General features: G+C 39.7%; 1 pseudogene; it reads right to left on the bottom strand.

Moving 5' to 3' along the window:
• Positions 1-535: 535 nt before the first annotated feature.
• Positions 536-634, bottom strand: LOC132267864 (small nucleolar RNA R71; annotated as a pseudogene).
• Between the last annotated feature and the right edge of the window lie 8,595 nt (positions 635-9,229).

Genomic DNA, 9,229 nt, shown 5'->3' with positions numbered 1-9,229 from the left:
CATCATGATAACATGCAAGTACCATTAGGCATGCAGAGGCCATTCATTCACCCACCACAACAATAAGGCCAAGTTCCATTGGGAATACCAAGGCCAATTGATGCTCCACCACCTCCCATCATTCAAGGCAATCAAGGTGCCCATGTTGCACCTCCAATTGCTAATCCTCCCCTTGCTTTAAGAGATCACTACGTGCCTAATGAATACAATGCACCCACATGTATTCAATTGCCACCATTTAGAGCACACCACTATAAGATCAAACCACAAACCATTCAAATCTTCCTAACTATCATGGACTTCCAAGTGAAGAACCTTACAAACATTTGGATGAGTTTCTTGAAGAATGTTCCACCGTGAGATACATGGACATACCCGAAGAGGTTTTAAGGGTTCAACTTTTTCCATTTACCCTCAAAAACAAGGCAAAATATTGGTTTAACAATCTTAGACCTTTTTCAATAACGTCTTGGGCAGAAATGTAATAAGAGTTCTTAAAGAAGTACTATCCGGTTTCTAAGACCAATGCCATGAGAACCTCAATTCGAGAGTTTTCACATGGGGATGGGAAAATGTTCCATGAGGCATGGGAAAGATTCAATGAATTACTTAGGAAGTGTCCACATCATGACATACCTAAATGGTAATTAGTTCAATATTTCTTTGAGAGCTTATCCGACAATTATAAGGGCATGGTTTATGCTTCCATGGGTGGATCTTATATTGATAGGCATGAGGATGACGTGTGGTATCTTTATGAGAGCATGAGTGAAAATTCTTTGCATCGAACTTTATCTTCCAAGAATGGTAGGAATTCAAGTGGAAGGAAGATTGTTAGCTTACATCAAGTTGACCATTCCAATAAAATAGCCACCGAGATGAAATCCTTATCTCAAAGGTTTAATCAATTCTTGATCAACCAAAACGTCAAATCAAGTATCTACCGTCCCTAACCATTCCCATCATGTATCCAATAAGACATGTATGACTTGTTCAAGTGTTTTACATTCTACTTCCAATTGTCCCCATGGACATGTGCAAAGTGAGCATCATGAACAAGTCAATGCAGCTTTTGTTAATCAAGGGAATAATCCTTATGGTAATCATTATAATCCTAGTTGGAGGAATCACCTGAATTTCTCTTAGAAAAACCAAGGGGAAGGCTCAAACCCTCCCCAAGGTGGTTTCCAAGGGAAGTATATTCCACCTCCGATGCAAAGCCAAGGTTCCCAAGGATATAAACCATTTCAATCACAAGGAAATCAATTTTCTAATTCTCATTTTCCTAATCAACCATCATATTCTCAAGGAAATGCTAGGAGTCCCGCTTTTGAAGAGAAAGTTTTGACCGCTCTAGGCATTCTAGAGGTGAATACTCAATTGTTTCATTCTCATTCTCAATCCATTGCTAAGCTAGAAACCCAAGTAGGGCAAATAACTAGTACTTTAAATGTTAGAGAGAAAGGGTAAATGCCTTTGAATGCCCCAGAAAAGCAACAATGTGTTGTGGAAACTCATTCCTCATCGGAAGGTCACACAATAGAGCATGTCAATGCGGTGACTACCTTAAGAAGTAGGAAGATTGTGGACAACCAAGTGGGTATGTCCAATGAAGAGAGTGAACCGGTGCAACCACAAGTTGACACCCATCCCGTTTCTCATCCTATTCCTCTTTCATTGCATATGCATGATCTTTCAAATGAGAATATCTTGAAAAGTGATTTGAAAGGTAATTTTGAAAAAATAAATTTGTAAAATAATTTCAAAACTTTTTGTGTTGAAGAGACTTCAAAGAAAATTTTTGAAAAGGTTTTTGAGCCAAGAGCTCCATTCCCGGATGCCTTAAAAGGATCCATTTCAATTGACAAGCAAAAGGCCAAAACAAATGGAATTATGGATGTGTTTAGGCAAGTGAAAGTCAATCTTCCACTTTTGGATGCAATCGAGCAAATTCCGGCTTATGCCAAGTTTTTGAAAGACTTATACACCCAAAAGAGGAAGAACAAAAGCCAAGCACCTAGGAAAGTGGTTTTAACTAAGCAAGTAAGCTCAATTTTGCAGCATAACACTCTTCCGAAGTTTAAGGACCCCAGTTCACCTACCGCTTCATGCATCATTGGAGATCATATCATTAATCGAGCTCTTCCTGACTTAGGAGCAAGTGTTAATCTTTTTTTATACTCGGTATATGTCAAATTAGGCTTAGAAGACTTGAAACCGACGTCGGTGGTTTTGCAACTTGCTGACCGATCCATCAAAAAGGCTAGGGGTATCATTGAGGACGTATTGATTAAGATTGATAAATTCTTCTTCCCCGTTGATTTTGTTGTCATTGACACGGAACCGGTCCCAAATCCTAAGAGCCAAATTCTCGTTATCCTTGGTCGTCCTTTCTTGGCAACCATGAATGCTAACATTAATTGTAGGACGGGGATAATGAAGATCTCATTTGGCCACATGAAGGTGAAGTTGAATATCTTCAATCTGACCCCCAATTCATTTGACAAGCATGAAGAAGTAAATGTTGTTGAGAAATATCATGACCTTGAATGTGAAGGAATAGATTCTTTGTGTGAAACCAAAATTTCAAAAAGTCCATCTTCAACCCTGAATTCCAAGAAAGTTGTTTCAAAATCTTGTTTTGAAAGGGCATGGAAGCCCAAAGATCATTGTGACCAAGGACCAAAAATTTCTTTTAAGCCTAATCCAACAAGTTCTCTAGGGAACCATTTGTTGGGTGGAGTTCAAAACACTTATCACCCTATCAAGGAGGGGATGCACTATAAGATGTTTGATCCGGGCTAAAAGAGCCCAACGTCTTGCTAGAGATGTTAAAGACTAGTACATTTCGTTGGGTGTCACAACCCTATTCTTCCCTCATTTCGATTTTAAATTTCATTTCTTGCAAAGTCTAGATATTTGCTTTAGGTTCATTTGCATGGCTAAGAACTGTGATTAGGATTGCATGCACTTTCATGTAGAAAATAAAGTATTTTGCATAAGTTCGATCGATCAAACTCCATACTTGCATCCACCTGCATCCAATCACCTCTCTGTCCAATTGTTTAAAGAAAACCTGCATATTTCAGCTCTCTGTCCCATCGTTCGAACTTGTTCCTAGATCGATCTTTAGCTGTTTGATTGATCCAACTTTATCTTGGATCGATCTGCAGTCTCAACACTTAGAAAATTTTTGAACCTGTATCCAACTTGCATCAAAAGGCTCTCTGTTCCATCGATCGAACATGTCTGCAGATTTTTGCATGTTCGATCGATTGGAGTCATTGTTCGATCGATCTTGAAGAGATCGATCTCTGTTCTTTGAATTACTATTTTGTTTTCAGTTTACTTTCTTTATGTTTTGAATTTTAAATTTAAAATAATAAATTATATATATTTTATTTTGTTTTATTTTTATTTTTATTTTATTCAAAAAAAAAAATTCAAAAACTTTAAAAACAATTTGTCTTTTAGTGAGGAAAGATCGATCACAGTTCGATCGATCTAAGATTTCAGTTCGATCGATCGAACTGGTAATGAAATGTTTTTAAAAATCAAATCTAGGGTTGTTAGATCGATACCACAGATCGATCTAACACCCTCTCCTTCGTCCCTCGCCGCTGCAACTTACTTCTCCATCTCCGGCGAACTCTCCGGCGACTCCATCTCACCTCGAATCTCTTTCCCTCATCTAAGATCTCAAATCTCATCTTCATCTCATCTTATCTCTCGGTTTGAGGTAAGATCTGAACCCATCTCTTTGATTTCAAGCTCTAATTTCATGAATCCATGCCTTAAATGTTAGATCTAAGGTGTTTTGAAGATAAATCTTGCCATTGATGAAGCTTGAAGCTATGTGTATATATGTATATATATGTATATATAGGTTTTATATTTTTTTTCATTTTAATTTCAATTTTGGGGGTCACGGGCCAAGGAAAGTGACCATCTATGTTGATTTGTTGTGTAGAGAGGCCCACAAGCTTGTTTGTGAGGCCCCCGTGCCATCCACATCACAGATCTGTGACTTTTCGAGTTTCACCTCACAGTTCGATTGATCGAACTTTTTCTTTGATCGATCTGACAGATCGATCTCACTTATTCCCGATCGATCGAACTTGCATCGATCTCATATTTTTGTGATCAATCGAACTTCACAGATATACATCACACATTTCACACACTATCTCTTGTGTTTTAAGCTATCTCATACATGCCCAATACCTGTGTTTTCCACATTGGATGCATTCCATACTTATACTATCTAGTATGTTTTACATCATGTCACTCATTCCTTGTCACTTGCATAGATTCATGTTCCTTATTTGTTTTGTTTATCTTAATTGACATACATGATTCTATCAATTATGCTTTAATTCTTTATACCGGCATTGACTTCCTTCTTGTAAGTGTTCTTTTTATTTTGTAGGCCATGGCTTGGGTAAAGACTGTTGCTCATGGACATTATCACCGTAGGGCCAGGCGGAGATTGGACGACGAGGCAAGTCCATCTCACACCCAGGACCCCATTCATGAATTCGAGCCAGAGCCCTCTCATATTTAGGAGGAGCCAGTAGAGCCCACTCCACCTCAGTCTCTATCCGACAGTTAACTACAGTCTTCAGCCGAGGCATCCTCTTCACAGGTTGACGCTGAGGTTGAGCACATACCATCTCCATCACCACCGCCAGCTCACCTCACAGTTCGATTGATCGAACTTTTTCTTTGATCGATCTGACAGATCGATCTCACTTATTCCCGATCGATCGAACTTGCATCGATCTCATATTTTTGTGATCAATCAAACTTCACAGATATACATCACACATTTCACACACTATCTCTTGTGTTTTAAGCTATCTCATACATGCCCAATACCTGTGTTTTCCACATTGGATGCATTCCATACTTATACTATCTAGTATGTTTTACATCATGTCACTCATTCCTTGTCACTTGCATAGATTCATGTTCCTTATTTGTTTTGTTTATCTTAATTGACATACATGATTCTATCAATTATGCTTTAATTCTTTATACCGGCATTGACTTCCTTCTTGTAAGTGTTCTTTTTATTTTGTAGGCCATGGCTTGGGTAAAGACTGTTGCTCATGGACATTATCACCGTAGGGCCAGGCGGAGATTGGACGACGAGGCAAGTCCATCTCACACCCAGGACCCCATTCATGAATTCGAGCCAGAGCCCTCTCATATTTAGGAGGAGCCAGTAGAGCCCACTCCACCTCAGTCTCTATCCGACAGTTAACTACAGTCTTCAGCCGAGGCATCCTCTTCACAGGTTGACGCTGAGGTTGAGCACATACCATCTCCATCACCACCGCCAGCTCAGCCAGCCCAGCACTTAGACCGGCCATTGCCGAGATACTCACGCCTTCGAGTGGCACACAAGTTGGTCTTTAACATAGACTACTTCTCCCGGTCTGTTCTTACTAGAGCAGTATATGACGATATAGACCGGAGGGGCATCTCAGCTATACTAGCCACTGTCACATACCCAGTACACTCGAGGTTGGTGCGGATGTTCTTCCAGAACCTCCGGCCTGCCCCGAGTAACCTGGCAGAGCTGCGGACTACCATTGATGGCCACCCTATCAGTATCACAGTGGACACTCTTTCTACATCTTGCCGTTGTCCACACGTCTGCCCTCCCGATCTCCAGAATACTTATCCTACTCTATGGAGGCCCTCATATGCAGACATGGCCATTGCACTCACAGGTCACTATACCGGTGGATAAACCTTCGCCACCTGGACTTATCTGCCAGACGACTTGTGGTTCTTCAATTCGGTGCTATACCGAAATGTTTTCATAGTCGGCCACAAGATACAGAGGCACGGCGACTTTCTGACAGCCTTATACGCCTTCTATACAGGGCACTAGATATCCATTCCTACGCTCACCTGGAGTGTTATGATGAAGCTGTATGTTGACCATATCAGCAAGGCCAAGCCTAAAAGGGCTAAGTATCTCCCATTTGGCCATCTCATCATATAGATTCTGAGAGACCAGCGCTATCCCTTCCAGCCACGGGAGCGTACTGAGTCTGGGGCTTGTTAATTCAAGAAGAAGGATTAGGATAAGAGCTACCAGGCTCTTATCAAGAGCCTACAGGACGACGCTGTTGCGGCAGCTGAGGAGATAGAGAGAGAAGAGATAGAGCAGGCAGCAACAGCAGCAGCAGCAGCAAAGCAGGCGGCGGATGATATACCAGTAGATCCGCCTGCCATGCACATGGATATTGGCTTAGAACAGCCCGCAAAGGACCAGAAGCATCATTCTCCGGCTGGGTTGCCCATTTATGATGAGGAGCAGGCTCAGGATCATCATTCTCCCTCTCCAGCAGTACCTGAGACTTCAGCACAGACACCCTGCTATGGAGAGCGCATCCAGGCTTTGGAGAATGTCGTAGTCTCTATCCGAGCTGACATTACTTCACTCCGTACGGATGTCATAGCTGCATTACGTGATCTATCCAGAGACATCCGCGGAGCACGCCCTGGTCGTCCTACCTCCTCTTCATGATTTCCATATCTTCTAACTTTTCTTATATATCTGTGATATCTGCATATTTTTTATATTGTTATATTATTTTTGTGGCTAGTTTGTTGGCCTTGATATCCCACTGGATGTACTGTACTTTATTCTATTTTTTTGTTTTATCCATGATCTTTTGGATGTCATATTCTTCTATTGATATATCTGTCTATGACTGACTCCATCAGGTGCATCCCAGTGACTTCAGTGAGAGAGAGTACTGCCCAAAATTTTCAAGACCACCCTTATACCTCTCTTTATTTTCAGTTGCTATCCCATTTACACTTGCATGTCCACTGTGTAATGTTATTATCCCTTTTGTTATCTGATGAGTTTTATCCAAGTGCCAAATTTTCAGGATCACAGTTAATCCCAAGTTTGGGGGGGCTATGTCACGTACTTTGGATACTTCTGTCTCGGCTATTCTTTACTATAGTTGCACTGATATACTCTTTCATTTTGTTCTCTTTGCACATTGAGGACATTGTGCCATTTAAGTTTGGGGGTAATAGTGTGATTTGTATTATTTGCTCTCAATTCAAAAAATTTAGCATGACGTGTGTATTTGAGGAATTTTCTATGATTGGTCCATAATTAGCTATGATTTTGATCTTTTGAGGACTATATTGCTTAAAATTTAAAAATTACTTGACTTGAGAGTCCAATGCTCCTTGTATACCTTATGTATGCCATTTAGGAGTAAAATTTTCGAAAGATTGATATCATGCTTGCACTTGTGGTCCACATCATCCTGATCTTGTGATTGTTTTAAGATTCACTCTAGTATTTTACACTAGCACAGGCGCACACAAGCATTCATTTGTGGGGTACATGCTTAGTTAATTATTGAATTGGTTATATCCCAATTGGACTAGTAGTGCATTAAAAACTTTCATTTTGATAAAGGTGGATAAAAAACCCTTTTTCATTGAGTAACCAGGATTCTAGCCTCATCAAGCACTGAAATTCTCGCGCCGAAAGGTGGAGGGCCCAAACTATGGGTTAATAAATGAACTTATTCAAAAAAAAAAAAAAAAAAGGTTGCGAGAGCAATAAAAAGTGAGAACTTCTCCCAAAAGGTGAGAAGTGGGAAATGATTAGATGGAGGTTGTTTTGATTTGTAGCCTAGTTGATTTGAGCTTGTAAGTCCTTAGGGGTGTTTGAACACCTAGTGCCCTAAAGCCGTCTGGTTTGGGAGTCATTGACCTAACGCTCGACCTCATGGATCGCTAGAAAGCTTAATAGATCAACACATTGCACAATGCTTCCATCTATCATCCTATATAAAAAAAATAAAAAAATAAAAATCGAGAGAAAAAAATAAACGCACATAGAACAATAAAGCTTTAATAAAATGTCCACTCTTTGTCTTGATGATCGGTACTAGATTTGTGTGCTAGTTTGAGGGTAAGGATGTGATCATTTCTTTAGTTGGCTAAGACAGCAACATACTTGATGCCGGTCTACTCAAAAAGGATTCTAGAGTTGTTTTGATTTGCATGATCATTTTATTGATGTGTGGAGGACCATACTTGCTTGTTTGATGTTGAAATTTTGGGAGATTGCTTGGAAATGTTTGAAAAATAGCATACTTGAGATAGTTTTCTCCCAATGCTTGTTTGCAATATTGGTGCCTCTTTTGAAAGAATGAGCATAATGTTTGTGGGTATCATTTTTGGAAACCCTCACAAGACTTCACTCGTCCACTAGGGGTAACCTAGGGGTTTAAAAGGCTTGTTGCATATACTAAATGTAATCGTGTTCCCTACGAAAGTGGCGTTATCCATTTATTGCTTTCTAGTTCATAGTTGTATAGTTGTTCATTTCATTCCTTTACTTTCTAGTTTATTGCTAGGGACTAGTAATATTTAAGTTTGGGGGTGTGATGAGTGCTGAAAAGTGCGCATTTAAACCCCTTAAGCTTAGGTATTCTAGAACCTTTATCTATCTTATTTTTTTGCTTTAGATTGATTTTGTATTATTTTCATTTTTAGATACTTATCCCCAAAATAAGGTAACTCAGCTAAATAAGACCATAATTGAAGCAATCTTGAGATAAATCAAAGAAAGGAGCAAAGGGGAGCAAAAGGAAGCAAGTGGTGGAAATTCAGCAAGTTCGATCGATCTCAGCAAATATTCGATCGATCAAAAGTTCATCGATCTCAGCATTTCAAGATGAATCCAAGCTCTCTTGTCCTTATCCAAAGATCCCACAAAGTTCGATTGATCCAACTTTCTTTCGATCGATCGAAAAGATTCCATCTTATCCACTTATACCACCCTACCTACCACATTTGTCTCTTTCCCAAAAATATCTTCAAAATATCTCAGATTTGTTTTTATCCAAAAAGGCACCACCATAGAGGATCGATCCAACTTAAATTCGATAGATCTCAACCATGTTCGATCGATCTCACCACAAGTTCGATCGATTGAACTCCCCAAATCCCGAGAAAATCCAAATTCCAGCTCATTAAAAGTTGTCTCATATCCAATCATTGGAAGGAATATTAGTGTACGAGCCCAGCTCATTTGGGGTGATAATTAACCTACCTATATAAAGAATATGAGCCACTTTTTGAGAGATATACTTGATAGTAGATAGACACAATTTTTCATATTCTTAGGAAGGAAGAAAAGAAAGGAGAAGGCTAGAGACACAAGCTTGGAGTT

The sequence above is a fragment of the Cornus florida genome, unplaced genomic scaffold, assembly GCF_030987335.1.
Source record: "Cornus florida cultivar Cherokee Brave unplaced genomic scaffold, ASM3098733v1 CherokeeBrave_3.0.0_Hap2_Chr07, whole genome shotgun sequence".
Lineage (NCBI taxonomy): Eukaryota > Viridiplantae > Streptophyta > Magnoliopsida > Cornales > Cornaceae > Cornus > Cornus florida.
This window is presented reverse-complemented; position numbering and strand designations above follow the sequence as displayed.